At 36.8% G+C, this 8,164-nt stretch overlaps 1 pseudogene; it reads right to left on the minus strand.

Annotated features, from left to right (window-relative positions):
• Nucleotides 1–894: 894 nt before the first annotated feature.
• LOC128039803 (uncharacterized) lies at nucleotides 895–2,398 on the minus strand (annotated as a pseudogene).
• Nucleotides 2,399–8,164: the final 5,766 nt, after the last annotated feature.

Below are 8,164 nucleotides of genomic sequence, written 5' to 3' on the forward strand. Positions count from 1 at the left end.
CTTCAATTAGATCTAAAAGCTCAGAGTGAAAGAATCTTGTCTTCAATAGGCAAAACCACGATGGGCCCAAGAGAAAGTCATTGCCCCAGCAGAGTAGTTCTTTTTTTGCTGTCTTTTCTTTGGGCAATATGGCATTAATCGTGAACAGACTGCAAACTTTTGATATTGTGCTGTTGTTCAATCTTAGTACATTGTCAGATATGATCCTTTTGGCGTTCCATATGATTCTTCAAGTATTGACATACGAAGTAGCTTCCACACATTTAGTAAAGTACTTGACGATCGCAAAGATGAATTGATGACCGTCAAACTCTTTTGGCGAGATCGACCAAATGACCTCCATGTCCCACATAAGGAGAAGTCATGTATCCTGATAATTCTTTGTAGGGTGAGATCCATTTTCTGACTTGTTCTACCATCTTTAACAGGTCTAGAAATAGGCTACGATCTATGACATCTTCAAAGTTATGAGATCCCTCTAAACACATGTCTCGCTCGGAAGGAGATTCTGATTCAGTAGCATCGCCACTCATGTCATTAATATCTGAGGACCCATAGTAATTGCAAAAGAATATACAAAAGAATGTATGAATTTACGAATGATTATTTGTACAATATAATTATGTGGAAGAAAATCCAAAAGAATGAAAGAATAATTACTCGCAAAGAATGAACGAATATTAGCTCAAATGCAAAGATGTATTTTATTAGAATAATAATGTTCAGACATGAGCCTATTTCACAAAGGAATTCCTATCGTTTTTAGGCTAAAAGCGACAAGAATGTTCTGAACATTATTCTAAACAAGCTTTAAAAACTACAGAGATTTTTTTGCAGTCCAATTATTTAGGAACCTCCAAGTTGATAAGGTCGAATATCTAATAAGGACTCTTCTCAGTTGTCTTCATGCACGGCATTGATGTGAACGTTTCTTAACCTTTCTTCATACATTGCATTCACCTCATCATCGATATGATTGGGTAGCAAATTTTCTGCATTGGATGAACCATCAAATTTGACAATGCCTATATTGATGAGTCTTTCAACTAGCTTTTTAAAGGTAATGCAATTCTCTACCGAGTGCCCCATAATTCCAGCATGATAATCACATTGCGTGTTTGTATCATACTATTTAGGGTATGGAGGTTGTAGGGGTTTTGAGTAGAAAGGTGCAACAATGTACGCATCGAATAAGCTTTGATACAGCTCATTGTACGACATTGGAATTGGCGTGAACTGGAGTTTTTCAGTACCTGGCTTCACATATGATTCTTGCTTTAAAAGACCCTGATGGCTGGTGATTTCTGTCTTTAGCCGGCTCACAGCGATTGGTCTTAAGTGACCCTTGTTATATCTGCCTTCATTTTTCCCCTTATTCCCTTTCTTCCTTGAGGCTTTTATAGTATCTGGGTGTTCTATCTTCGCCTGTTTTATTTCTGATGAATTGTCAAGAGCAACAGGATTAGATTTTGAGTCTGTCAAGCGATATACTAGTGTCGATGTACCAGTCAAATATTGTTGGGATCTGATGGTAAAGAGTGCCTCTTGTGGACATGTGTCTGGTTGGGCTTGGACACTTATCGAGGTAAAATTTGGGGAATATATAGGATCCTCATTATCATCCCCAAAGTGAGCCGCTGGGCTTTTCCCTTTACCCAATAACTGGGTTAGCTGGCTCATATATATTTGGAATTCTCTCCAATCTTTGGTCCATGCCTCCTGACTTTGCTCGGGTACTATAACGGTGTTCGGTTGATTGGTTGATTTTCGGATTAATTGAGGAGTGACTTAAATTAATTAGAATCTTTCAATGTTTTATATGAAGTAATGCAATGCATGAATGTAAAAAAAAAAGATGTCAATTTTGATTCAATTCCATATAAGAAAACCTTACTAGAAAGTAAATTTCTTTACATAAAGCGAATTACAAATAAGACTTTGCCCTAGTACCCAGAACTCTGATCTTTTTAAGTAATAAAGCTAATTCTTGCCCCCGATCCGATTCTAATTCATAATTCACACTCAGCGTGTCAGCCTGTACTGCTAAAGTCTGTATTTGATCAGCTACTTCTCGAATCTGGACCACAACTTCCTCGATAAGATGATCTCTGTTTCTAACTTGACTCTGAAAGTGGTACAGCTGTTCATTATTACGACTTTCGTTTGCTTTCAAGTGCTTGATCTGAATCTCACAATTTTGCAGCACCGTTTCTAACTCTTCAATTCTTTTCTTCATTTCGTCAATCTTGCTCAAGCTTGCTTTCAACTCTATCGTAGAGTTTCAGCTTCGATACTGACGAAGAGATCTTTCCAACATAATCACCCTATCCTTTAGTTCGCATTTTTCCCTTTGGCTTTCTGACAAACTCTTTTCTAAGACTTCATTTCGTCTCTGCATCTCCTTACATTTCTGTTCCCATCCATCGGCTTTGTCCTTTTCTTCTTGGATTTCTGCTCGCCATTGTTCTGAAGTCTTTCCCAGCCCAGCAGTTCTCATTGACAAACGCATTTTTTTATAATCTGTCTTCAGACTACCCAGTTCCTCATCAGCCTTGTTTTTCTCTTTCTTCCACCTCTCATTCTCAAGCTTCTGAACGTCTATGTCCAATCTCAAGTTCGTCTTTTCTACCTCCATTTGCTCTATCCTTTTCTTCAAGTCCGCGTTCTTCCTCTTAAAATCTTGTCTTACAATTTCCAACTCAGAAGGAATGACTCGCAAATGCTCTTCTATTGACTGGCTTTCTTCCTGATTTAACCTGGGTGTATTATCATTTATCCTTCTAGCCCACCATTGATGATACTCAGGAGTTGTCATTGGACCCACAGCTAGCCCCTTCATTCGGCGAGTTTGCTTCCACGCATTAGCCATCTCTTGAATCTTCTTTCTATAACCATCATCATTGTACGGAAATTCACAATCAGCTATCCCTTGGGTCGCAGGTATAAATTGCCTTGACCTATATTGCCTTAGCACCAATAATGGGGCGTATCCAGTAGCTCCCCAAACCCCTAGCAAAGGAACCCAATCAAAACTACCACACCTATACAGGATCTCATCTGGAAGTAACCAAGGAGCTCTCCATTCAATGTCCTCCTCTCGAAGATTTTAAAGAATTGCTATCCACTTCTCCTTCAAAATATCATCTCTTCTGGGCGTAGCGACTATCTCCTTTAGTGGTGAATAATTTTCAGAGAAAACTCGATACGACACTTTATCCACCTTCCAAAAGTGACTGTGAAACCATGAGAGTAGAAGCTGTGCACATCCAATAAATCTACCTTCACTCGTCTTCCGGTATGCACTCAATGACCTGAAAGTCCCTGCCAAAATTGCTGGAATTGGTGTAACTTTCTTATCGAGCCGGTCGAATAAATCAGTGACTGTTTCATCCACATACCCCAAGGCTTTAGGGAAAACAACCAAGCCGTATATACTTAAAGCAAAAACATCTAACCTTTTCCTAACATCTGGGTGTGTGAGGATTGCATCTTTCAAGCCTTTCCAAGGAACGCACTTACTGTCCCCTTTTTGCTTAATTCGTGCGACAACCCACTGCTCACTCATTCCTGTTACACTCATCAGCTTCTTGGAAAAGGTTGGCACATTTACCGCTCTCGAATAGACCCTATCCACTTGAAACTTTGAACAACGGAGTAAAGCCATATACTCCTCTATTGTAGGCACTAAATCGACCTTCCCGAACGTAAAGCAGCTGTAAGCAGGATTCTAGAATTGGGCGAGGGCTTGAAACAAATGCTTGTCTACCTTCACATCAAGCAAATAAGGCAAATCCCCATAATTATCATAAAAGAGCTGTCTAACCTCATCACTCCACTGACCCTAGATTTCCTTCAATTCTTGCAAATTGTTTTGAGTTGCACTGATATGCGTAAAGTCCCATAACTCCGATACATGCCCATCAGCCAAACTATCACCCTTTTCTTGTCAGTTATCTCGCACCAAGTTCGAACAGCCGCATTGTCCTCCACTTTATCAAGAAACCCGCTTTCCATGTTAAGCCTTCTATCTAGCAACTAAATTTGAATTGACGCCTTTTATGATGAAATGAAATATCATGTTATGCAAATAAAACACCAAAAGTCAGTATAACATAGAAACACAAGATATAATCAAGAAATAATAAAGATCCCTAATTGGATATCTACTAGGGTTTAGTATGATTCTACTTAAGGTGGATTCCTAAGGTTCATTATATGATTCTACTTAAGGTGGATTCCTAAGGTTCATTATATGAGGTTTGGCTTCTAGAGTAAAGGTACCCGAACCAGCAGATTCCTTAATCCTCACCCATTATAGGCTCATTTGGACCGAGTTCAGTTCAGGGGAATACATTTCCCTATGGCTGCACGGAGATGAAAAATCTCACGAAGACATAGGTACGGATGTATCCCGAAAGCAATCCACTACCCTACACGGAGGTAAAAACCTCACGAAGGTATAGTTTCTCACTCCTACTTAAAAGGGTAACATTGTTCAACTCATGAAATGTATAATGCAAACAATGTTTAAACAAGAAGATAATGAATGCAAAAGGATGTCATGAGTTTTTTTTAAAAAATATTTTCTCGACCATAAGACAAAAATTAATCAACTTTGTGGCTCGACTCTCTTATTTTAAAAAAAATTCCCCAGTGGAGTCGCCAAGCTGTCGAAACCATTTTTTTGAAAACAAAAAATTTTGCGTTGTCGACTTAAAAAAATGAAAATTGGGAGTCGCCACCAATCTTTTATTGAGGTGTGATTGGATCACCTAAAAAACGGCTTTGGTCTACGAGTTTTAGAAAAACGGATCCGGAGTCGATTCACGTTATGAAGGATTAGCACCCTCGTAACGCTCAAAATTGGTACCTAGTTAATTAATTAGTGTCTAAAGGTCGAAAATTGTAAACATATAATCTTTAAAAACTTAAAACGTTACGTATTAAGACCCTTCTCAATTCAGAGAAGCAAAAATGCCACACCCAATGCGTTAGGGCACAACATTCTAATTTCCTCCAAAATGAGTTAGGTCAAAATACTCGTATAATGAAAAACTTTAAAGGAACATCCACTTATCCAAGATTTAAGAAATCACACCCAATACGTTAGGGCACGATTCCTTTAGAATCCCAAACTCGGAATATTTCCTTTATGATTTTAAAAAAAAAATCTTCATTTCGAGAAATCAATGCGTCACACCCAATATGTTAGGACACAACGTGTTGAATTCCCAATAATGAGCTCTTATTTTGATTAAAAGAATCTCCATTTTGAAAAAGTTTGATTTAAAAAATAAAAAATGTAATGTTATGCTACATTAAATATATAATGCAAATATATGAACAAATAAATAACGAATGACATATAATATATTAAATAAATGAGCAATATAAACATAATAAATGAAATTACGAAGAATTAGAGGCATACATATGAATTTTCATGTAAAACTTTAATTTATAAAATTTATAATGTACTTATGAGAACATAAAAAAATAAAATTAAATGATGTCAACATTATTAAAATCCAAAATATGTATACATATAAATGTGAATAAAATCTTAGTTTTAAAATATAAATGCGTATAAAAACATATACATGTGTTTTTTTCAAAATAATTTAAAAAATAAAAAAACAATTACATTGTTAAAATTAATTAAGAAAATAATAAGAAAAACCAAATTGAACAGCAATTGAAAAATTTTGGGGCTAATCCGCGAATAAATGAAACCCCAGGGACTAATTCGAACACGCGAATTACATAGAGGGGCTGGAAGGGAAAATTTCCCCTCTCCTCTAAAACGGCGCCGTTCGAACGGATTAAATCGGAATTTAAAATAAATTAAAGGTCAGATTTAAAAAAATAAAAAAAACTAATTGAAAGTATATTAAAAAGCGGAGGGGCTAAAAATGCAATTTACCCCTCCGCTAAAAAAACACGCGGATCCTAGGCCGGGTCGGGTCGGAGTCAGGGCGGCCTCCCCAAAACGACGTCGTTTTGGCATCTGGGGAGGCCTGGTGAAACGACGTCGTTTCACTAGGCTATTTAAGCCAAAAATCTATTCAAAAATTTCATTTTCCATCTTTTAAAAAAAAACTTTCAAAACCTCAAAAAAACTCTCCCCCCTTCCCAGCCGTCCGATCATTAGCTTGGTCATCACCACCCACCGGCCACCGATCTCAGGCGCCGGCGCCAAGCCATGCTTCTCTGGTGGCTGAAACGGGAAAACTTCAGATCTGGCTCCTCCAAAGCTCTTAAGCCCATTTTTGGCCCCGAAACCCTCAAAATATCACCGGAAGAACATCAAATCTCTAAGAAACCTTTCGGTTTTCGGCCGTTCACGGCGATTCTGGGCACCACTCGGGCCGTTTCTTTCTCCTTTACTTCTTTTTATTTTATTTGTATGTAGGAAAGAATGAAAATAATAAATATAACAAATAAAAATTGCACAATGTCAACCTTTCCGGTCGATTTTGCTCTCTGTCCCTGCTGTGAGAATATTTGCTTTCTTTTTATTGATTTCCAATTTGGGATCCCCATTTACAGTATTACAATGGCTATTTTATAGCCGAATGAAAAATAAAGAAACAAATCTCGTTTGATTTGATTTACGAATCTTTGATTTTCTTTGCTGTTTATTTCTTTGCTGTTTATTTCTTTCCTTGTATTGTTTGTTTCCTTTGCAGGTGAAGACCACAGAGATTCGGCGTTTGGCTTGCGGCGGGAGGCTCCCTCAGAAACCCTAGGGTTTCTGAAATTGCTTCGGCCTGGGTCTAATTTTGGGCCTCTGTTTATTTCAGTTTGGGCCTTGTGGCCCGTTTGTAATTTGGGCCTTTTACCCAGGCCAAAATCGGGTATTACAATTAGATCTCAATAACTTTATTGAATCAAACTTTGAAATTTACTTTGACTATAAAAGAAGTTTGAAACCCATAAAAAAAATAAAATGCAAGAATAAAATAAAATAAATATGGCTATGTTTTTCTCCCTCATTCTTTAGCCTAATAATGTCTATTTGTAGGGTAAAAATAATATAATGGAGAAAATACAAAAATGTCCTTAATTAAATATTGCAAAAGTTTTCTAGGTTTCTTGGTAATTTTCGTGTCAAACTTCCACCATTTTTGGACACCTTCTTGATGTTTTTGGGCTTGAGTTATGAAACAATTTTAGTTAGATCTTTCAATTCTCTTTGAATTAATATATTATGGGCCCAAAAAGAGGTTTGTAATTCAAGTTATAGCCAAAATATTGAATACGCAAAAATTTACCAAAAATAAATTTTAAGCTCATTTTTTTCCAATTATTTTCTAAATTAATAATAAATAAAATATAAATGTAAACAATATAAATAAGAACATAAATAACATAATTCAAGGTGAAAATATCACAAATAGGTGAGAAATTATTCACTTTTATCACTAGTTGATATATGCTTATGAACCCATTTCACACTTAAACTTAGCTGGTTTTAATGTAAAATCATTGATTTGAGGAGTGTTTCTTAGTGATGGGATTTTTCACATTTTAGCAATCCATTCATGTTATTTTGGATGCATATTAAGCATTTTAATTATTGAGTTTTAATCTTCATGTTTTAGTGTTACGTTGCTAGCTGAAAACTTCAAGGAAGCTGTGTGGAACCGGAGTTGGAGGTCATGACACAAAGCTGGAAAATGTTGTGACCTTGGCCGTGACTAATCCCGAAAAACCAAATATCCATATGAAAATCGGGACACAAGCTAGACTAATGTTGTGACTCTGAATATGGACTTGGAGGACAACTTGCAATAGCTTAGATAGATGTGGTGACACCAACCATTGGAATGCTGCAACCTTGGCGAATAATTTGAAGAGCGAATTGCAACTCCATTAACCAATTTTGCGACATGAGCTGAAGGAATGTCATGACCTGCACGACTGAGTTGAATGGAAAGGCCAATAATCAGAAGAATGTAGCAACACAGGCAAGGTGAAGTTGCAACACTAAGTCAGATCTAGATTGGTTACACAAGGGTATTTTGTGGAATTTCACTACTTGACGGAAACTTGCAAACACTTCAAGGGCATCCTATGATACGAATATGTGTTTTTGAGCTAATTTCAACAGGAGAGGAGAGAATTTCAAATACTCTTTAGAATAGAATAGGTTTTAGAGAGC

The sequence above is a fragment of the Gossypium raimondii genome, chromosome 1 (assembly GCF_025698545.1).
Source record: "Gossypium raimondii isolate GPD5lz chromosome 1, ASM2569854v1, whole genome shotgun sequence".
NCBI lineage: Eukaryota > Viridiplantae > Streptophyta > Magnoliopsida > Malvales > Malvaceae > Gossypium > Gossypium raimondii.